The sequence below is a fragment of the Malurus melanocephalus genome, unplaced genomic scaffold (genome assembly GCF_030028575.1).
Source record: "Malurus melanocephalus ecotype Western Australia unplaced genomic scaffold, MMel_1.1 scaffold_3, whole genome shotgun sequence".
Classification (NCBI taxonomy): domain Eukaryota; kingdom Metazoa; phylum Chordata; class Aves; order Passeriformes; family Maluridae; genus Malurus; species Malurus melanocephalus.
In genome coordinates, this window is record NW_026623235.1 from 7,292,294 (window position 1) to 7,315,687 (window position 23,394).

Here is a 23,394-nt window from a genome sequence, read left to right on the forward strand (position 1 = left end):
AACCTCATGAGCAGCCAAGGCATATAATCTCATTAACAAATTTATCAAGCTGCATCTTAAGACTGATTGGGCTGCCTGCCCTGTGACTGCTGAAAGGCATCCAGAGCTTGGCATGGCCAGGGACTTTCTTGCTGCTGCCTGAAGTCATTCCCAGCCAGCTGATACTCATTTGTTCTGGTGTCAGTGTTGTCCTTTAGCTTAAATCCCTGTTTCCATGATGCAGACAGCATACATTGTACCTTTACATACCCACCGAGCTGTGCAGGTCTGACTCAGGCAGCTCACTCTGTTCTCTCATGTGAGAGGGGTTTGTCATTCCCCTCCTGCTTCTGACAGCTCGATCCTCCAGTGGGCTCTGTTCAAACACATCCCTCTCGGGCACGAGCTCCCAGGTGGGACATTGCACCTTGGAGCCAAGGTATCGTGCAGTTATTGGTACAGCCTGACATCTTTAGTTCTAACAGAAATACTCTGCCCTTCAGCTGCCAGCAGAGCCTCATTGCCCTTGAAACCCTTCTGTGCTGACATCCCCAGTTCAACTGCACTCACTGCATAGAGGTGAAATTTCTAGTGAGATGAGCCTTAGCTAAAACCAACCTTCACCCAGATGTGGTACTAAGATCCAAGCTTGGTGACTGTGGGAAAGGCAGTATTTAGAAGGACCAACAATGAAAACTGTTAATTTTTTGTGTATATGTCTTCTGTAGCAGGATAGTTTGGCAATGTCRTAGAATCCTAGGATGGTTTGGGTTGGCAGGGTCTTTAAAGATCATCTAGTCCAACCCTCTTGCTGTGGGCAGGGACATCTTCCACTAGACAGGGTTGCTGAAAGCCCAATCCAACCTGGCCTTGAATGTTTCCAGGGATGGGGTATCTGCAAATTCCATGGGCAGCCTTTTCCAGTGCTCCAGCACTTTTTGGAGAACCTGTTACAGTGTTAAGAACCTTCATTTTAAAAAAACTTCTTCCTTATATCTAATCTGTATTGACTTTCTTTTAGATTAAAACCATTGTCTTTGTACTGTCACGACAGGCCCTGCTGAAATGTTTGTCCCCAGAATGAACCATATAGGGTATAAAAACCCAATATATGTAATAAAAAGTACATGTAATATAATGGCTTATTTATTCTTGGTTATMATTTTGTCACTGGTGACTAAGAAGACAGAATTTTAATTCTGTGACGGTTTTGTTATTAATAGACTTTCTGCTGCTAAGCTGAAATTTTTATGTAAATTTTTCTGCAGATTTTGAGTGCTTCAGTTCTCTGTTTAAACTCTTCGTCTCTTCTCCAGTGGGATTCACAGGGGCTGGAGTGAAGCACCAAAGCATTTAGGCAGTGTCGTGGTTCACTTGGCTTTCAAGGGTTGCTCCTCATCACTGTGGGTTTATTGCAGCTCCAGCTACTCAAGCAATGAAGTCAGGACAAGACTCTGCTGTGGAGAGAAGCTTTTTGCAGTAGTACAGTTTGTAGTAGACATTACTCTGCCATAAATAAGGGTTTTGTCTGTCCAGTTATACTTGTGGTGACTGCAGTTTGAGGTCTCACCCTTTCTGACCCTGAACTGTCAGTGCAGAGCAGATATTGACAGGTGCCCTTGCTTTCCATGCTTTGTTTCATGTGTGTGGAAGGAAAGGGGGTAAAAAAGGGGAAAAAATCAGCCAAAACAAAAGCAGAATTTCTGCTGCAGCTGTTTGAAACAGTGATTGAACCATGATGTGATGTTGTGGGTATTTGCTTTATTTTTCCCCTCATTTCCTCATTCAGCTTTTATTCTCAGCCTCGGAGATGGCAAGGATGATTCTCGAGACCTGGTGCCTTGCCCTGARTTTAGACACACCTCTGTTAGCTAGAGTGCTGATGCAAAGGCACAAGAACAAAGATACCTGAGATACRAAGAAGGTGGCTGTTTATCTACCTGGAAGTAGGGGGTTGGTTTGAGCAGTGACCCCGTGGTACAGTGGTCCTGTGGAGGCTGTAGCAGCTGATCTCCCAGTGATGCACCCGCCATGGTAGATGTTGTCATCTCTGTCAGCTGCTTGCTCTGCACCCTGAAGGCTGCTGTGCTTGCCGTGGGTGACAGAAGGGGAACTGTGTCAGCTTCTCAGCTGCTACCAGTCAAAGCTGAGGAATTTGTTTAAAGTGTTGATTTAATTAAGCTGGAGAACACAGCACATAGTTTATGCATGCCAGTAATGGGTGCCAGCAGGAGTGTCCTCTCACTGCTGCCAAGTGCACGGGTCTGCACTCCAGAACATCTGAGAACCGGATGCTGACTAAGAGTGGTGGTTGGGTTTGATTGCCTCTGGTGATTTTTGTGTCACTGTGTTAAAAAAACATCCCTTTCACTGAGAGGCACATCATATGGTTTTTGGAGGGTTCACATTCTTYAGTTATTCCTGGTGCCTTTAGATATGCAGAGCTGTGATCTTTAGGTATTACGTCTGATGCGCCCCAGGCCATCCTAATGAAAAGGACTCTACATCWGTGCAAAGGAACTGCTTAAAATAGTATACAATAAACTATCGAAGGCTTCTGGKCTGCATGCTTGAGGGCTTGAATTTAGAAGGCGATTTCACAGAGGTCCCTTTCTGAGGACACGTGAAAGAGGGTGACAGGAAGTGGTGATATTGAGGCAATTGCAGATCAGAGATTCTCTCATACCCCAGTGTCCCACAAATAGGGTTGTTTGTAAGACTTTATTATGCGATGTTGGGGTCAGAAGAGAACAAACTCCTTCCATGCTTCCCAGTCCCTGGGAATGATTTTACACTGTTGTGAGCGTTCTTGAGAAGACAAGAAGATTGGATGCCATTACACCAGCTTGGGTGAAATGATGTACGTCTCTACCAATGGAACTGTTTCAGCTCAAGGAAAATCAGCAATTTCCCTTGGTTTCAGGTCCTTACTAGTGGTGCTTCTGGTACATGAGCTACATGAAGAGTCGTGTGGCAGCTATGCATGTTTCCAGATGTGACTGAGAGTGGTTTTAGACCTCCTCAAATAAAGTGTCCTCAGAGTTACAGWAATGTCCTTTTGCTTGCAATAAGCTGCTTTATCCAGCTTGAGAACCCAACTTGAGGTTGGCAGCTGTGAGGAAAGGTAGCCTTGTGAAGGGTGAGTTCTTGCACAGATTTGCCCTGTGTGGGTGAGAATAACAGTTACCAGTTAATGGACTTTGTCGACTCAAGGCCAGGACTCTGGTGTAGCTYTGGAAAGAGCAGGCTGGCTTTGGCATGTTTGGATATCGACATGATGCATTTCCTGGTGGTAAGTGGTGGGAAAGCTCACGTCTGGTGTGAAAAGAACACTCTTTCCTTGGAAAAGTACTCAGTGAGATAGCGATGATGGACAGGTCTCTCATGATAAACGTGACTTCACTGATCGTGTTTTCAGCCACATGGAAAAAAMAGAAAAGGTATCTAAAATAGGTCTGGAGCTTTGAAGGTAATGTGTTCTAAAAATAAAGTTTAAAAACTATTCTTGAGCTTGGGCCAGGTTGTTTCAAGATCAAAAACAAGGCCAGGGCACTTCAGTTTAGGTTTCCAGGTAATTTTTATTGGCTTTGTTAATTCATACTGCTTATGAGGTAGGAAAAAATGGTAATATCTGCAAGGGTCTTGCCACTTTCTTCCAGAAAGCATGTTCCTAAGGAGTTCTGACTCTGCTGCCWGATGCACCAATTTGCTTTGATATACCAGTTTATCCATTGGGAAAAAAAAAACAGTTTTGGTGCTTTTTGTATAATCAAGAGTCTTGTAACATTGTTTTGGTGTGATGAAGTATATATATGTATAGTGATGGTATGTGGATGACTTCAAAGGTTTGTAGAAGGATTTAAGAAAGCTAGATAGCAAAATAAATAAATAAATAAATAAATAAATAAATAAATAAATAATTGCCGTTAATGTGAACCCAGATAGGCAGACCAAAAATGTATCAATAAACAGCAATGAGCGAATGAACAGCTCAAATAATTTCTTGCGTTTTCTGACATCTCAGTGGCTAGGTCTAGCACTTCTGATAGCTTGGAATTCCATCCTGCTGGATGGCTGAGCTGCAGTGAGCACGTCACCTGGAGCCAGCTGGGCCTGAGAAAGATGTGGAAGAGACCAAAGCCTGGTTATGACCAGGTGTGCACAGCTTGATCCAGCATAGGAGGTAGTGAGAGTATTGTGATGGAACCAAGATCAGATTTGGCTCTAAACATTCTCTTGATGGTGGCTTCTGATCCCTGCCTCTGGGGCTGATGATTTCTGATGTTTGCTTTCAGAATTTCGGAGATTTTTCTTGCTGGCTCTCAGGTCCTGAGTCTGTCACAGTTTGCTCCCAGGCTGGAGAGCCAGGGAATTGGAGCTGAAAAAGCCATTGGAGATTTTTGACATGCTGATGCTGTTCCCTGGTGCCCCTTTTTGGGAAGGGAACATCATTCCCCTGCCTGAGACAGCWGGGCTTTTGCTTGTCCCAGCATGGAGCCAGCCTCTGGAGGGGTGAATGGGGCTGGGCACTTCAGGAACCATCAGGGATGAGAAGAGGTTCTCTCTTCCTAGGAGAGCCTGTTTTTATCCCCGTGTCACTGGGGATGGSTTTGGGCATGGGGTCCCCCCTCCTGCTCTTACCTAGAAGGGCATAACTCTGCTCCCGGGACCAGTTGGAGTGAGCAGCCATGACAGGCTTGTTTTTCCAAGATAAGAGATTATCGGGCAGGCGGCTCAGCAGATGTAGGTGAAAGGTGATGCTGGCATGCTGCTGGCGCAAGTTGGCTGCCCCTCTTCAGGCTGAATGCTCAGCTTTTTATATCCTTGCTGCATCACACCGCAGCTGCCAGCCCTCCCGGCGCTGCGGATCAGCGGGCAGGCATCGTGAGCACTGCGTCAGCTGCACGAACAGCGCAGGGTTACAGCAGGGTTGCATCAGCCACAAACGTGTCTGACCTGGTAGCCTGACTCCCAAATAACCTGTGTCGGCTCACAGGAGGGCAGGAGGTGTCATCTTCATGAGAAAAAAAGAAAGATTAAATTTAATGTCCTGTAATATTTTAATTACTGTTGCTGTTTTTTAGCCCTGAATCATGAAGTTCAGTTGTTGGTATGCCATTACCTATGATGTTCTTGATGTGTTTCAGTGTCCTTCCCCCCTTTTCTTCTTCTTTAACCTTGGAGCTTCTTTACCAACTATATCCCTCATTCTGGTTATCTCCTGTGAGTACCAGCTSTACATTTGCCATTTTAAGTAAATGGGGAAAGGAGTCTGGAAGGGCACTGATTTCTGCTGCAGCATTATTCCCAGGAGAATTGAATTCAGCCCAGGAAACATATTAGCAAAAAGAGTGTCTTGATGAGCAGTCTTCAGCAAGAAGTGATTTCAGATATTTCAGCCCAAAAGCCCTGCAGGTTTATGAGTTGGGGCTGACAGGATATTCACTTAAGGAAAGAAAATGTCACCTTCAGTAATTTCTCTCCATTCTTTATGATAAAAGATGGGCATCTGCATAGAAACAGATAATGTATCCCTGGAGCAGATTATGATCATGAGAGAGAAATCCTGACTCAGTTGAAGTTAACAGAGAGGCAGAGATGGGACTACTTGCTCCTGGTGAGAGTCTGATGCTAAAGAAAGGGGCTGGTCTTCTCCAGCTGCTCTTGGGAAGGAGGGACATAAGCTCAGGCAGCAGCTTCTCAGTTGGGTGCAGTGGGAACTGGTGGATCTGCAGGTGRTGTTAAGTATTTGCACAATAGGGAAGAGACATCCTTGACCTCACCTCTGGGTTTGGTAGAGTTTCYGGTGGGCATTCCTTCTGCAGGGAGGGTGTGTGAAGGCTTTAGCTGAGTCTTGGCAGTGGAGCCGTGAAATTGGTGGGCAGTCACTGCTGCAGGACCAGTTGTACAGGCTCCAGTTTCCCCCCGCTATCCCGTGAGCTCAAGTTGATGTTTAAACGGCTTCATGGCTTCATCCGACCCTAGCTTTCTTTTTTTTCCTTTTTTTTTTTCCCTGGAGCAAGTCAAAGAGCACTCACCTGCATTGCTGCATTTGGAGGAATGGCAGTACTTCCATCAGTGGGGCTGTGGCAAAGAGCAGAGAGAATAGAAATGACAAACTGTGGGGTGTGTGGATGGAGAACCCTGCACGCTCCAGGGCAGCATCATCCCTGCAAAAGAGAAGAGACCTTTTGGACTGGAAGCATTGATGGATGTGACTCTGAGTGACCTGATGGAGTTGAAGATGTCCCTGCTTGTTGGAGGGTTAAGCACTAGATGACCTTCAAAGACCCCTTCCAACCCAAACCATTTGGGGAATCTCTGATTCTGTATCTGTAAGTTCTCCTGGGACACACAGGCTTTGTATGTAAATACACTGTTTAATTGCATTTCCATATAGCAAGTGGTATGTGGCTAGGAATTCCTTTGATGCCTTTAGATGCTAATGTAGTGATAAAACAATCCCTTCTTTCCCCCTTATTTTTCTCACAACATGATAAATGCTTCAGAAAAACAGGTCTTTTAAGTATTTAAGAGCCTAGACATGATTAAAATAAAAATACTGTTAGCAGTAAATGAGTGAGAAGTGGTGCAATATGCTGTCAGTCATGGAATAAAAATTTAGAAATCTCTGGTTACATACAGGAAGGTTAGTTGAATTTGTGAGCACATTCAGGCATCAAAATAATGGRGATGCCAACCTGGGGAGGTTATCCAYCCACCGGCTGGGCTGGACCCTGACTGCTGCCCTGTTTGTGTGAGRTGCAGGGTAGGTGGAWGGCAGCTCCAGGGGTGAGGAGCWAACAGCTGATTCCATGCAGCTCCTTGTTGCTGCTGGCCTCTGTGCTTGTTTTGCAAACATGGAGAGGTTTATACAAGAGCCAGACATTTTTTCAGGGGTCTTGTTTTCTGTGGTTTTTTTTTTTTTTTTTTGGGGGGGCTGCAGTAATAATTACCAAGGATGGAGGGGAAAGCAGAGTGCAGGAACAGAGAATTGGTCAGACTGAATTAGTTTCATTGAGTAGAATTAAAACTRGTGCATGGTCAGGAGTGCTCTGTGAGTACAAGACAGTGAGCAAAAACATCCCTTCACAACGACCTGGGATGGCCAGGTAGAGCTGGAGTGCAGCCCCTGATTGGAATCCTTGCATCAGCAGAAAAAGGATTTACTCTTGGCTATCAGCAGAGAAATGAGTCCTGGGCTGTAACTTAATAGTGGAACTGTATGATGCAATAAACAGAACCTTTCCATGCTGATTTAATTAAACCAGTGCAACATCTATGTTTAGATGAATCCRAGTCCTACACTGTTACAAAATCTTTTCTAATAATAGTGGATTTTTTCACCTCAAGAAAAGTCCCGATCACTGAGCTGCATGTWACACCAGGGCAGGCATTTATTTGGATCTGACAGCTGGAATGAGTCAAGTTTATTCCATGGGTTTTGGTTTAATGGCAAACACTTTCTGTTATTATTTACTGAATATTGAACATGTGCCYGTAATAAGTAGGATCTTTCAAAAAAGTAACAGGAAGACAGAGCCTAATCTGCCAGAATGTTTCTGTGCTGGTATTCCCAGAGCTTGTTTTGAAATCTTCACCTCAGTTGCCTTTGCGGAGCCTTGTGCCAGCTCTGGAGCACGTGGGGCTTCTCCTGGGCTCCCCAGGGATGCTTGGACCTTAAGCCAAGTGTGACAGTTCGCAGGGAAAGTCATTACCACTGGGCTTCTGTCCTGTTCTTGCATGAGGAGGCAGCCACCAAGGATTCAGCTTTTAAAGGAGCCAGATACTAAGCTGGAAATGCGTCAGTCCTGCAAGGGGTGACTTAAGCTCATTAAAAARTATCTTTTTCCTCCTTGGCCTTTTCTCCCTCGCTGCTTCTTGGCAGCTTTGGGCTGATTTRCTTTACCCACTGTAAATGCTCCCATCAAGAGCAGGGTGTTGTTTCCTTTGGGTTGAGGAGTTGAGATCCAGAGGAACCCAGAGAGGGGCTCAGGAATGTCCCCTTTTGGCCACAATGGGCCAGCAAATCAATTTGGCATTTGTGGGGCTGGAGCTCTGTTGGACCAGTGCCACAGTGATCAAACATTACCAGCACTGGAACCATCGGCTCAGTTTCAGTCCCACCAGGGCCTTTGGAGGACCAAGCCCATCATCCCAGCTTTGCCTATTTGGAGCTGAAACAGTGCCAGCATAGATGGCATAAACAGGGACAATTGCAAGTCTATTTTAATAGTGGGATTTCAGGAGGCTGCGGTGGTGGTGGGGGGTTGATGAAAGCAAATGTCAGCTGTGACCAAGATGCCTGGAGTTGGTTTGTTTTATCTTTGGAAAGTAAGTGGCTGGTGTCTTCTATTCTGTGGTTTGTTTTTTTTTTTTTTTTCTTTTTAATAGCATCCAATTAATCTCTCTGTTAGCCACTTTTATAATTTTAGCATAACTCCTTTGCTTCTGGAGCAATGTAGTCTTGTGAGAATTTCAGCATTTATTTGACTACAAAGCATATTGTTAGCTTGTATGGTGACAGCCTAGATCCTGAAGGCTTAAAGAATAGGTTTAAGATAAAGAACTGAAAATGTAATGAATAGGAGGATTATTTTTGCAACTGGCATAGTGATTTTTCTTTCCTTTCATTGTAAGCTAGTAACTAATGCCATAAACTGAAAATCATAAGTAAAAGGTAGCAAGAAGTTTTTGCAGGCTTCAGACTGAGCCCTGCTCTGGGAGGTTCATGGTCACCAAGCCAGGGGTGGGGAGCTGTGGGTCATTGCATCTCGTACCATCAGTGTTTGGCAGCTGAGATCAGACTGGTCTGTTTTGTGTGACTCTGTTCTTTAGTATCCCACATTCTTGGGTCAGTGAGTGGTCCAGGTGGATGTTCCTCCTACCCAGGGAGCCCAGCTGTATTGCATCTCTGAAGGAATATAGTCATTGTGGGAGCTGTGAGTGGTTCAAGGCTGAAATGGTCATTCTTTGTGGACTTTGATTCTCTGTGACCTTTTAGTTTCTCCAGGTGAYGCAATCAGTTAATTGTAAAAGATCTTTTGCCAAGAGGAGGATATGTGGAATGCTGTGTTCCACATTAGAGGTGATATCGTTAGCATGAAATAATCTATTTTTCTTTTGATACTATCACTCAAATTGAGAAACATTCCTGTCTTGAATACCATAAAAAGGCCAGTTAATATTTTTCTTACAGTTTGTTCCTTTGGTCTTTTTATGTAATAGCCTGCCATTTATCAGGAGAGTATCTCCCTCCACTTCTCCGTAGGGAATGTTTTTACAATTTTTTCTCTTAGTGTATCTGTGTCAGCTGGTGCAGATGGAGAATAAGGTTATTAAATTTTACTTTGAAAATGGTCCAAGGTGACATTAGGTGCTTAAAATGTCAGATTGGGTGACATTTGCTTAAGATTTTGCTTTTTGTCTTCAAAAATGGTTACAAGAACGGGGTTAATTTAAAGCATCTCAGCAACACTTCAAATTGTAGCATCCCAGCTTGTGATCCTCATGTGGAGTCATTTTGTGAGGTTGAAATAGTCACGACCYGCATTTTGTGTGAGAACTCGAGCTGTAACTTCACAGCTTGTTGGTCACTTGGGTGTTGGTTCAGGTTGGTGGGCAAACTCATTCTGAGTGTGGGCGAAGAATGCTAGATGGATGGGAGTGACACAAATCACGAATTTGTGTGATGATACCCTCAGTGAAATAGCTGGACTTACATTTTTAAATGTACACTTTATTGTGAAACTGTTACAAGAGTWCTTGGAATGATTTTTTTGTCACACTTTACGCCTTACCAAATAATGCTTTTTTGGGCAGACTGTAGGTTGGAGTTCCCAATCTAACAGACARTTCTTCTGCTTGTCTTTTTCCAATCTTCCCCTCTTCGCTGGAGTTCCCAGAAAGGAATTGATTTTTAGGATGAAGAACTGCAGGCTGAAGCAAGATAAATGGTTCTTGCCTCCATCTTGTTTTCCTGAAATACTCAAGCACTCGGTGTGATGTGTCTACACCTGGTCACAGACTGGTGGAGTGTCTGTGAAATGCCACCCCCAATCATGTCTTAGTCATTGCTGCCTTTTCTGATCTGGGAGCAAAAGCCTCACCTCTAGTGATTGCCTGGAATGTTGGCCAAGCTTGTGATGCCCTCAAAAGCAGCCAGGTTACTTAAAAATCTTGGTGCTGCTGAGTGAGGAGAGAAGGGAACAGAGCCTTTACATTTTTTACCTTTGTGTTTCTTTGGGAAATAATAYGTTTTGTTTATTTATCTTTTATAAGGACATAAATATTACAGGCACATGATATAAGAGACTGTTAACTGGTATCCTTCCATAATCCCATAAAGCACACATGTTCATGTTTTCTCACTGGTACAAAACACAAGTCCTGTTGTCTCAGAACTCCGTGATTTTGCCACCCTCACTGCTATGTCAGATTCAGTCTATAGCTCTTCTAAAATTTAATGCCTAAGAACAGGAAGCTAAGGAGAGGTTTTGAAGGTGGCTTGAGCTGATTCATCAGCTGGATGTTATTGCAGGGGACAGTCTGGGCTTGGTCCTGCCCTCTGCCTTCCACCAGAGCTGGTGCTGAGCCTGCTTTGGCTCACTAAACAAGAAGAAATCCATTCCCTTGTGGCAGCTGAGACACCCACTGCAGCAAACTGCTGCCTTTCAGCAAATACACCTGCAAACATTTGCTGGAGTATTTATAAAAAAGTAGAAAAGTTGAATTGTTACATTTCTCCCCCCTTTTTATTCTCTGCTGGGTAACATCGGCCTTGATAAGCAGTCTCAGTATGTGGACATGTTCTTCTGCAATGTTCTTCTGATCTTCTTGGAGATGTAACAAAGCCATTTTGGGATGTTCACCTTGTGTTTASGAGGGGATTTTGATGTCAGTAAACTGAGCACACATTGCTCACAGTGCCTGGTGGCAGGAACAGCAAACATGAATGCCCCAATTGCATTCTTGCACATAATAAAGTCACTGCTGGAGCTCACTGCAGTGATCATGGTGTTTAACAGGTCCCCTACTGCATTTAACTCACATGGCTGGTTTGTAATGAGTGTAAAGAACCCAGCTCTTTCCTTAAAAAAAATACAGGCACAGAAAACATCCCTTGTTTTTTTGAAATGAGCCATTGCACTTGGGTCTCTTTAACATTCAAAATTGAACATGTCTTCCTCACATATTTTTCTACTAATGAGGAACAAGTTTTTCAACTCTTTCCGTGTGTTGATTAATCATTTGGGGTCTCTGTGTTGCAGGGCACCCTTTGCTTGTGGCTGGTTTCCTACAGCTTGTGTTGACAAGTTCTTGCTGCCTTTGGAGAGGAGCGGTGGGCTTGGGGTGCTGCTCTGGTGCTGAGGTGATGCTTTGTTTGCTCAGAGCTGCCATGTGCTCATGGCGTGTGTTTTTCTGAGCCATGTGTTTTGCTGAGTGTGAGTGATCCAACCCTTGCTGTGTACAAGTACTGGAGTTATTTCTTGTCGAGGGATGGGGAAGATGAGCTGTGTTTTTTGAGTGCTGGCCCATGACTTGAAAAATCTGGGTGATCTTCATGGCTTTGCTGCCAACCTACAGCATGACTTTCAGTGAGTTGGTAAGGGCAAGACGTAGGGTGTTGGTGTTAGGCAACACTCATGGACAGTCTGCAAGGAAGACCCTCTGGTCTGAGAGAGGAGCAGTAGTGGAGTGAGCTGGAGATGGAGTCAGGATCTTCAYAGCAGGCAGTCTCAACAATCTGCAACGTTTTAAGGGACAACTGGAAAGCTGTCTTTTCATGCATGTGCTGGGCACAAGGGTTTGAATTTCATCTGCCTCTCAAACAGGGAAGCARTGAGACAGTGGGAATGGAAGGTACTGAGGTTCTCCTTACATCTGGGRTTGGAAGGTACTGAGGTTCCCCCATACCATGAAGAAAGATGCTTAAAATGAACATTTATCATCTGCCATTGRTTTATCTGTTACAATCTGACTAGGAAAATCCGTATGTTTATGTAAAAACTGAACTTGTGCAAGATGCTGGTCACTGAGCTCTTGCACAGCCTGTGAGTCCTGCTGCCCTCCAGCTGGCCTTGAAGGCASATGATGGGAGTGCTGTGAGTGGTGTGGTATATGTGACAAGGGGGGAGATATAAAAGATAGAAAACAAAGAAATTACGTTTTCGCTTGTAGGACAGTGAGGACTGTTGGGCTCGTCTCCCAGGAGAACTGAGCAAAGTACATATTGACACATCCGTGTTAGAGCCTGAAAAAAAGCCCTGCTGGTGCTCCAGGCACAGCATAGTGAGGGGCTGGGTCGAYGGGACAAGCCTCATTTCTCTGGAGACAGAGATTCATCTCTGTTTGCATGCTCATATTTTACAGGTAATTGGTTTATGGAGAAAAAGTTAGATCGAGGGTTTCAAGCAGGTGTTCTTGCTGTAGAGAAATAGGTTTTACAGGCATTTTCAATGTCATAGATATCAGAATGGCTGAGATTGGCTTTGTAATTAGTGGGATGGGAGTTATTTTGGGAGATTCAAATCCTTTCCTGAAATGTTTTCATCAGCTCAGGAACTTGGGTCAGACCTTCAGCTTCAGTTCATTTAACTGGGGGAAAGTTAGGGAATATTTCATTTCCTAACTCTCCCTATCACTGGGAAAACACTAGAAGCAAGGACAAGGCAATTCAGATTTCTTTTTCCACACATTAGTAGACTTCAAGTGCAACTCTATCTGTTAGCCTGTCCGCTGACTTCCAGTTGCCTTGTACTGATTTGTATGCTAYGTTTTGTAACAACAAAAACATGTTGCAAAGATACCATATTTTGGTGGGTTATGGTGTTGTTCTGCAGCCAGCATAGCTTGGTTGTAGTAATGATGCATCTTTCCTGCAGAGAAGGCAACTTTGATTGTTTTCCCAAGGGAAGAAGTAGTTTTGGTTCAAAGTAGATTTTGTAYGTGAGGTGATTTACACATGATCAAAGTCAGTGGAATCTTAATTAAAATAAACATGTGATTCTCGTAATCAACCCTTTAAAGAGAACATCTGGGGAAAAAATGTCAGGTTTTTGTACATTTAATTATTCACTTGATTTTTCCCTTTTAAATATCTGATGACGTTTCCGCTGTTTGAGGGTAGATAGGACTTTATTGACACAATTAGCAAAACAAATGATTATCACACCTTTTCCTTAACCCTGTGCTATTTGATCTATTTGCTTGCACTTTCATTACTCCTTTGCTTGGTTACACTACACACAATGTTATCACCTTCCTGTGCTGCTGCAGCTAAAACAAAGTGAAAAACCTCTTTTGGCTCTCAGCTGCTCTCTGCTGTTTTCTTTTTACAGATGAGCTAGAAAGCAATGTTGGGCAAAGAGTTATTTGAGTTTCCTTTCAGCACTTGCTGGGCATTATATCCGGGCCTGGCWCTTGCCTGTGTTTATGCGACAGCTTTCATATTTTAAAATAACAAACAAAAAAAACCTCTAACTCTCTATTCCCAGCACAAKTACTAAGATCAGATTAAAAGAACTGAAAAAACAAACAACCCAAACTCCCCAGATTATGATGAGTTTATATATGTCAAGTACTAGAATCTTTATGACTAATTCCCTGGGTGTTTTGAGCCACTTTGCTGGGATGTGTTTATTTTCTCTGAAGGCAGAGGTGGGAAGTGTGGCTCTGCCTGGTTGGAGGTCACAGTGGGTTGTTGTACTCAAGAGCTGAGTGTTTCTGCTGTGTCACTGACGGGTTGGGCCAGTCCTTGATGCACATTCCTGAAGGTGTGATTCTCCTGATGGTGGAAAGACATTTTCCACAATGTCAGGAAGGCTGATGATGCTGCTGACCTGCTGCTTTACAGCCCTTTCCATCCTTCTCCTTCCTGGTAGATAAAATACCTCATTAGGTTTAGAATGTGTGGAAAAAAGGAAAGGGGAGGAAGACTTTGTCCTTTCRCCTGACAAAAAGGAAAAAAGAGAGTTTTGGAAAGATCTGTTGGTCAGGCAAAAACTTTTTCAGTTGCTGGCTTCTTGTCCTCCCCTCACATCACYTAGCACCTATGAGACATCTGGTGTTGGTGGCCCCATGTTGTGCCTGTGATCACTGTGACATTAATTTAAATAAATCAGGCAAATTAAAAAAAAAWYTGAGCAAAAAGAAATCAAAATATTGGAGAAATAAGGAGTTTCCATGGGAATAAACCTTGTCCAACATGGTAAGAGCTGTTGTGTAATAGCCTGTGCCTCTCTTCTCTTTGAAGGTCCCAACCCCATGCGTCCCACTGGTCTGGAATAATGTTTGGAGGAGCCTGGCAGTCTGGTCCCTTTCRTAGCTCCCAAGGATTTTTAGGATCATGGGATGCATGGACATAAGGACCCACAAAACCTTCTGAAGAATGCCAGCTGTGGATAACACATCTGGAAGTTCCTACCATCTTCCTACCCTGTTTTTTCCKGGGTCATCTCTGTGTCATTTGTGGCCCTGAGGATTACAGCATACAGTCATTTACTGGAATACCTCCCTATGCATCTTCTTATGATGGAGCGTTGCTTTACCCAGCTGGAAGATATTCTGTCTTCTCCCAGAGCTTTCCCAGTGCAGCAGCATTCCTGTCCAACAGGTATGTAAATGGTTTGTTATTGACTATCCAGTTTGCTTTCTTGATCTTCAGGAGTTCAATCACGTTTTTTCCTTACTCGCTTCTGCTAAAGATAAGACCTTCCAAAACCCCTGGTGCCATTCTCTGAATGTCCTTTGTCAGGAGAGACACAATCATGTGGAGCAGTGGTGTCAGCTTCTGAAGGTTTTGATAGCCTCATATGTGAGGGAAAGGATGGATCTGATGCYCTTTATTCCTGTACCTGGATCCTCCTGGACTCTTGGGCAGCTGCGTTTGTAACCCACAGCTACCACCAGCCATGTGTGGATCAGCTTATTGGGCTTTGTCTCATTTCAAAAAAGATGACACAAGTGTTAAATCCATTTTTTTCTCCTCTTAATTTAACAGAATTTCTGCTGAAGATTGTAATTTTGAGGATTACTTATCCCATAAAAAAGGAGATGTCTTTAGTGCTAAAATTAGACTGTTCCTATTCCTTATAGACATGTATAACTCAGTAGCAGTAGTAATAACTACCAAATTTGCATTTTTAGAGTWATTTACACTGAGATGTTTTTGTGAAGATGACAAGGTTTTTTTCCATTCTTTCTGCTAGAGAATTGAATCATTGTTTTGGTATCAATTTGCTGTGAAAATCATTCTTTTTGGCACTTGTGCTGSTTTGGTCAAATGCTCAGGTCTGCTGGTGAACGCATCACTCCTTCTACAGGRTTGACAAAAAATCAGCTCTTTGTATCTAACTTTACTTTTACTGTACAAAGAGGAGGCGCTGAAGGAAAAGGGCTGGAAATGCTTTGCTGTACATTTATTCTGCATTCCCCTCAGCATTTGTGAGGCATTAAAAGTTTCATCTTCTTGCTTTGTAAGCACAATTCTGCATCAAAGGAAGGAAATGTGGGGGGYAGGGTTGATAGAGCATGTTCAGTGGGAAACATAATCGATGGCCTCGCTCTTCAATCTGACCGTGACTTGTAGGCCACATGGAGATRGGAGACAAAGATAGGGGATAAAGATGTTCTTTGTTTTATCAATGAGCAAAGCCAAGTGTGTGCTGTGCTTGTAAGAGAGGCTRGAACTAACCGTGGGCATTTGGTGAGCAGCAGCATCCTTCCAGGCTGGTGGGGATGGTAATGGTCAAGCCCTGAGCAGAGTGGTCATGTGTCCAGTGACACTGCCCTGAGGCTCAGCCCTGCAGTGCCAGACCTCTGCCCTTTCATGGGCTTTGTCCTCTGCTGCAGAGGCATCCCCTGGAATCAGCTCTTCACTTGCAGATGGGAGTTTTCCTTTCTTAAACTGAATTAACAACCTTCCTATCACTGAAATCCCTGATGTTTTATTAACTAGTTCCTGACAACTTCTAAAGCATAAGAAAGACTGGATCACTTGCAGTTGTTCTTTTTATCTACAATTAAAACAAACACCATTGATATTCAAAGTCCTTTTTTTTTTTTTTTTTGTGGTCAGCTGTTTGATAAAGACATTGCAAACCACATCTCCCCTTGTTCCTGTAAGATGTGAAAAGGTCCTTTGTCAGCAGCACATTGCTGTGGAATGAGCTTTATCTTTTTTGAGTAACTAGGGGCAAATGGGCCATCAGCTGCTCTGCTCCAGTATTGCCAGGCCCTTTGGTGCTCCTGGAGGTGCTGTTTGGAGACAGAACAAAACCTGYCTGTGACCTGGGTAACCCCGAGCAGCTCCAGACCTCTGCATTTTGGGGTCTGCACCTGCACCAAGCAAAGAGAAAAGCCATGGTAGATGTACCCTACATTTTGTGTGCTGCGTTGCCCCTTGTGACACTCAGTCTTGCAGGCACCTGGCACACCTGGGCTACCTGGGGGTGCCTCAGGAATTAGAGCTTGGCCGGGAATGATGTTTCAGTTGCAAATGTACTGCTGTCCTTTACAGGGAGGAAGAAACATCTCAGGTTTTGTTCAGAGCAGGTCTCACGCTGCATGGATGTGGGTTAGCTTCTCAGCGTGAGCATCCAAATACATCCCCAGGCAGATACATCCCCCTCCTGCTGATTAGACATGAACCCCATCAGCACTCAAAATATTTGCTGGTAAAATAGCAAAGGCTTGCTTTCAGTCAGATTGCAGATCCTTGGGTCAAAATGTCCTTTAAGGGGTTGATCTGTGCACATATGCATGTTATTAATACTAATATTAATAATAATAATAAAATACAGAACGCTTCTATTTGGCTGCCTGTGAGGGTTATGTATGTGTGTTTCAAAAGCACATAACTGATTATAAAAATCATTGATGGACTAACTCGGTATTAAGGATGGTTGAATGACAGTGAAAAGCAGCCCTGGCACATTGCAGGGATGTTCTTGTCATGACTAACTCCTCTCACTCTCATCCCAGAGGAATTTTTCAGTGCCCAGCACAGACCAGCACTGAAATTGCAGGTTTGCAGAAGTTTTTAAATCTCTCCCCAGCTGGCAACAAATTAAGGAATTRCAAGTATTTATTGGTTTAAGGATAAAATAGAACCTCAAAGCTATAAAAAAAAAATTTGACAATGAGGCTTTTTTAAGGGAGTCTTACTTTCTTTATGGTTTTGTAAGTCGAATGTGTCAAAGCCTGACAGAGGAAGAGGTTTTAATCTACAGGTGCTGTCTCTTGCTTGATGGTTTCCTGCTTCTAAAATTACTTCCAGGTTTTTTGGAATTGGGGCTGAAGCTAGTTTCAGCTTTCAGTTTGTGGGCAACCTCGCTTACCACTTTGGCAGGCTGGATTTGCAAGGGTTGGGGGCAGCAAATGCTAGTGCTTTTAAAGATCCTGGTTTTGGCTGCCAAAAGCCCATTTGCCACTTTTAAAATATTTACAGCTGAATCTTTGGATTCACGTCTTCCTCTGCTTGGGGAAAGTGCTGAAGTGGCCAATGATGAAATTTTGCTTTGATCTTTTTTCCCCTGTCCTGCATGGGGAGTTTGGAGGGGAGCGTGCCCAGGTGAAGGATGTTGATCCACCTGCACAGATTGACACATCCTGCACAGATTGACACATCCTGCACAGATTGACTTTTGCTCATCGTGCAGCCCTGAGAGCCAGAACGAGCAAAGCAAAATTGTGGTTGATTTCAGTCCTTAGTTTATGCTACAGCCTTCAACCCCTTTTGCAGCGTGCATTTTCTCTCATAAAGGCTGTCTCTCTCTTGGGGCATTTACTAATGAATGCCATTTGTGCCCAAACTTTGTGCTCTTACAGCAGAGCGAGTATGCATTAGGCCATATTTCTGTTAATTTATATATTTTTAAGTGTTTGGAATAATCCTGCTAGCATGTSTTGAATGATTGTCTATTGATTGCTTTAAGACCTTTCTTGGAATTTTACATTAACCAAAGCATCACAGTCATTATTTTCAGAATAAAAATCTTTCTTTGCATGTGATCTTTGCTTTTCTATGAGCGCCTGCATCTGCAGGTGCAGACTCACTRAGCTTACAGTAAATACTGAATTATCTGCTTACTGTGCTCTTCGTATTGCAAAGGAGCAGTGACCTATCACAAGACATATTGTTAATGCCAGCATGAAAGCGAGAGGTATCTGCTCTGCTTCTGAATCCTCTGCATTGCTTTGAGGGGTTCTGTGCAGAACTGAAGGTGTCGACAGGCTGTTTTCTTGTGCTCCCATCTGCTGAGCAGTGTTATGTGGATTAGTATTGAGGAGCTCTTAGTGAAATTTGTCTCATGCCACGAAAATGTAAAGCCTCCAAAGCTGGCTGGCATCCCAGGGCTGTGAGAGGCCCTTGGAGGGGCTCTTGGTAAAGGTGGCAGGATTTGCACYGTCCCAAAGCCGTGAACAGGACATGATCTGAAGAGTTTCTGATTAAGATTTAATCATCTCCAAACTGGTCTGATTGCTTACATGGGGCAGCAGACAAAAAATGCCGAGCAGGAACGGCTGCCAGGGGGTCAGTCTGCCACCATGGGAGGACATCTCCCTAATCTTCTTGTCCTGCAGTGTGCAGCCCAGTTCAGAAACACAGAATGCCATTTTGGGCAATATTTTATTCTCAGGGTGTTTCCTGAGCTGGAATCAAACCTCTCACCTGGTCTCCTAGTTTTTCCCTGGCACTGTTTTGAGTTTCCTGTGGTTTTGCTGGCTTGGCTTTTGCAAGGTACTGTCACTGTGCTACCTCCTCTTTACCTTTGCAGTGTCAAAGCCAGGAGGTCAGATTGGAGACCTGAGGCTGCAGCAGAAAAAGGGGACCTTGAGTGTGTGCAACAGAAGAAAAGTACATATATTTACAAAGGTTATTGTAAACAAGTTGGGGTATGAGGCACAGCTGCATTCCAGCCCTGGTGCCTCTGGAAGGTGGATCTCTTACTGTCCAGATAAGAAGTGTATCTTCAGCCCAGGCTCAGCCCCTCGGTGTGCCTGGCTGGAGCATTCCCTGGGGTGCTGAGTGATGCTGGGAACCTTGCACTGCCCTGGTTTGGCCCCTCCACAGCTTGGATGTGCCCTCCTGCCACTGCCAGCATGACTGTGGCACATGKATGTGGAATTGCCATCACCCTCCCCCCAGCACCATTTCTTGGCTTTCATTAAGCTTTTTGCAAAGAGCATCTCTTTCTGGTGGCCCCTGTGCTGTTTTGTCAGGGGTGTCATTGCATCACCATCAGCTGGTTTTCATTTGACCTTTGCCCTGCTTAAAAATTAAATACTGAGGTACTAGGAAGAGAAGCAATCTCCCAGATAAGCACTTATGCCCTGCTTTTCTGTAATTCATGGGGGAGCTRGCTTACCCTGCCTGTGTATGACTAAGGAGGAAATTCTTTTTTGGTTAGGATAATGCTGACAGTTCACTGGAATTTTTTTTATCATGGGTTTATCACTTCCTCCCTATGAATTCCTGACTCTTATGTGCAGGGCAGGAAAAAAAATAGTGGTGACCACAAGTTATGGTATTTGCCTTCTGTGGAAAAGATGCTGAACAGCTAAATGATGCTGTCAGGTCTGCCATGGTTTCCATGGAGGATTTGCTTCATATCCAGTTATATAAACAGGCTGGGTAAGAGTCATGAATATTCTAGCAGCTATCATCTTTCAAATGTGTTTTTTTAATGTTGGAGTTAATTAATGCTCATATCTCTTGAATATAGTTGAGTGTAAGCCTGCTTGTCTTTCAGGTGGGGAGGAGGTTTGGATTTATCACCCCTCTCTCAGAGATGGCAGGGTCAAAGTCGAGTTTATGTGTAAAGAGTTTCTGGGCCACCTTGTTAATCTCCCTATCTCCCTTTTTTTAATAGAGGGGATCTGGATGTGTGTCTCTAGAGAAGGCAGAYGGAGCTTGGCCAGAGAGCCTCTGCTTTTTGGTTAAACATGTGTGTGTTCTTGCAGTGTTTGCTTCTCAGCAGCGCTCGGTGATTGCGCTGTTGATCCTTCTGCAGAGGCTTGACACTGCTGCTGAAAAGCTTTGACACTGCAAAGCATTGTTTACTTATGAAAGTGTTATTATATTTTGAATATCTATTATTCATCTCTTGTGCTAAAAGTGACATTATGTCATGAAATTGCTCTTAGATTTCAGAGCTTTGAGGAAACGCTGTTTTTTTGGTCCCAGACTTTCTGTGACAGTGCTGGAAAGTGTCTTACCCTTTGTATCTCTGTAGACCCCTTTTATGAATTGTGAGTGACAGCAGGAAAGTATAAAAGAGTGCAGAGGAACTGGTTTTGATGTTTATAAAAGGCTTTGATAAAAGATGCAGTGCACAGACTTGATATTATTTGTTATTTTTAACTTCCTAGGAGCATAAAGTGCTCAGATCCAATATTTATGTAAAAAGGGAAAGAGGGGGGCTGTATTCCTTCTTTTTTTTCCTTTCATTTTTCTTTTTTAGGGCCAGGTCAATTAAAATAGAAAATTGTCTCTCTCCTATGCCCTACTAAARTTTTCTTCCGTGAAGCATCAGTAATGCCAGCTCCATGGTGTTCAGTSTGTGGATGAAGCTGGAGGAGACCAGCTGCAGTTTTGAAGGCTCCTTGTTTGTAGGTTTGTGCCTTCAACCTCCCAGTCATGGCCGTCTCCAGTGGCCCCAGAGCCATGGTGATGTACGTGGTGAGGCCTGTGCTTCCAGTAATGGGGAAGTCAAAGCAATAGAACATGGGAAAGCCAGGGCAGTTCCTCKCCTTTCTCCAAAAGTCAGATCACAGTGGAGGCATCTCTCTAATAAGTAGTTCTGCTTGCTCCACAGAGATGCAAGGCTGTGTGTTGGCTGGGTAATTGCAGTTTTACTGATGAAAGTGCTTGTCATTATTCCTAGCTTTCTTGTTGCAGTCTGGTCTTTAATCTCTGCTGCCAGCATGGCTGGCTAGTGGTGGGCCTCTGTAGTCCTGCATATTCCCATACACAGGAGCCTGTCCATGAGCCTTCATGGCACTTTCCCATGTGTGTGCATGGGCACATCTGGACAGAAAACACGTGTGAGGATGAGTGTGGGCTGTAATTGCCATTGGCAGGGACATTTGCAAGATCTGCTCCTTCACCCACACATGGGCCTTCACGCTGGGTGTGTAGACTGCTGATGAATGGCAGTGTGCAAATCTATCCTTGAGATACCAAGATGACAAAAGTCATCCTCCTGCTTGAAACACCGCATTTTCTGTTTTACTGGGGCTAAATGCCTTGAAATGCCCTGTGCAGTGGAGGATGAGTCCTGCTATCCCCTGGAGAACCCCAGACACATCAATGCTGCTGAGTCCCATCTTGCTGCAGTACTGGTGAAGAATTCATCTTACTGGGATGAGCACAGCTACAGCTGTCAGTGGGGGTTTTGAGTTCTTCAMCAACATGCAGTCATCCAAGGGGCTGTTCAAAGCAGGTGCTGGTTTGAGGTAGCTGTACKTGAGCAAAGACATCCCAACTTCTCAACCATCTGAGGTGAGTAAAGCACCTTCTGCTCCATTCTTCATGCAGGAACTTGTATGTGAAGCCATAAAAACAAAGGGAATTACCAGCTTCAGGTAGCCATTGGAAGTGTGTTTGCTTGGTGATGTCTTCCAGCCTCTGCTGTTCCTCTAGAACCTCTCCAGGCTGGACATGATGGTGTGCAGGGTGAGATGCTCATTTGGGATGTGTTGGCATAGGAATGTGCCTGCTTGGTGACCTTGCATCTTGTGTGCCCCTCCGTGGTGATGAGTCCCCAGTCACATTTCAAAAGGATAACCGCAGGAGCATTTAATAGGGCCACACAGGACTTAGGGAGATGAAGCACAGTCTTATTTTTTTCTTTCCTTACCTGTGAAACTCTGTAACACCACTTGTAAGCAGGCGGCTTGTTGGACTTGGCTAGCTTACAGCAGTGGTGCATKGGCTCAAATGGGCATCATTTCAGCTTCTGAGAGGTTGTTCAGTTAGGCAAAAAGTTGGGTATCCTCAGTTCTTTTGTAAGCTATGGGAGTACTTCTTTGTTCCACTAGAATGGTCACTATGATAAATTGGAAAAACTGTTGCTGAGTCCAGAAGAGACAGGTCAGGGTAGAACTTGTAAAGCTGTAGTGACAGACACTGTGCTGTGTCCCACCTGTGGCACAGGTGTTCAGGGTGTTCTCACTGTGCCTTGGTGCCTGCTCTTCTGCACCTTCGGTACTTCAGTTGYATTTCCAGCAGCAATCCATATGCCTGGCTCTGGAGCACAATAGGGCCCCCAAAAACCTGGGGCTCTGTGTCATTGAGCAGAGCTGTGCCAAAGTGTCTGATGAAACACGGACCTTGGTTGGCAAGAGCTGCAGTTCCTCTTCTTTTGAAAGATGCTGGGAATGGCTCCCCAAAACAACACAGGAGAAAGTGTCCAGATGAAAGATCTGGTAAGTGTCAGYGTCCCCTCTGCCGTGTTTTCAGGCTCTTCTGTAATCAGCTGTCATTTCAGGATCTGGGCATATTGGACCTCAGGGAGTATGGATTGAAACTTAAAYATACAATGACTCTTCTGTAAATATTTAGCTCACACTGTTTAGGAGCTGCTGGGAGTCAGAGACGAAAAATAGTTTGAAGTTCATGACTGTCTAAAAAAGCTGTCAGAGGAAGGCACTCAGTCACCAGATTGCCTGGCATGTAGGTTTTGAATAGGTTTTGAATCCTYCTTTTTCTTCTCCCTGAGGGACAGGATGTGTTTAAGCATCCTTTGGAGAGACATAAAGGTTGAACTTTTTCGGGGCTTTACACAGCTGCATTGGGGACTCAAAGACATTTTCTTAAGRGAWGACCTGGTATGGAGTAAATGGATGRTGGACCCTGGCCCTACACATCTTTGCAAATTTGAACTGGTCACCTCAAGTCCATGCATCTGTGTGGGAGAGGGGGATGTGTCTCCAAGTGTGTGCTTTTACCAGGACAGAGGCTTGTGCCAGGGCCAGCTGCTGCTGGAGGAGGTGGGGTCCCTGATGGGGCTTGTGCAGGCAGCGCGAGATCTTGGGCTGCCACACTGCTCCTGCTCCTGCAAAAGCCGTGATAGTGAGGTAGACCTATCCCTGCCAGGCTTTTGTGTCTCTTAACTACAGAGATAGTACACTTTTTTTCACTTTGCAGAGCTTTTGAAAGAATAGGAAAGAAGGAAATGTGCTGATAAAGAAGGTATTGGTAGCTGAGACAGGCAGAGACGTACAGGCTTTGAATACGCAGGAACTTCACTGTGTGTGAGAGTCGGGGATTATTGATTAAAAAGAAGAGAATAATAATTGATTGTTTTCTCTCTCCCTGTCTTGCTCTCTCTGTCTGACTCTTCTAACACAAAGTACTTGCAGTTGAACTAGGTAAAGGCTATAGGTCCCTTCCAGCTATCCTATCCCATG

The 23,394-nt window shown here is 44.2% G+C and overlaps 1 long non-coding RNA gene across 3 annotated transcripts in view; it reads left to right on the forward strand.

The window, feature by feature from the left end:
- The window catches only part of LOC130575002 (uncharacterized), a 127,259-nt gene that overhangs the window by 22,982 nt on the left and 80,883 nt on the right, over positions 1-23,394 (forward strand). For all 3 annotated transcript variants that reach the window (XR_008965507.1, XR_008965506.1, XR_008965505.1), the window contains exon 2: positions 14,234-14,593. This is a non-coding gene — a long non-coding RNA (uncharacterized LOC130575002). The remainder of the gene's footprint in view (positions 1-14,233; positions 14,594-23,394) is intronic.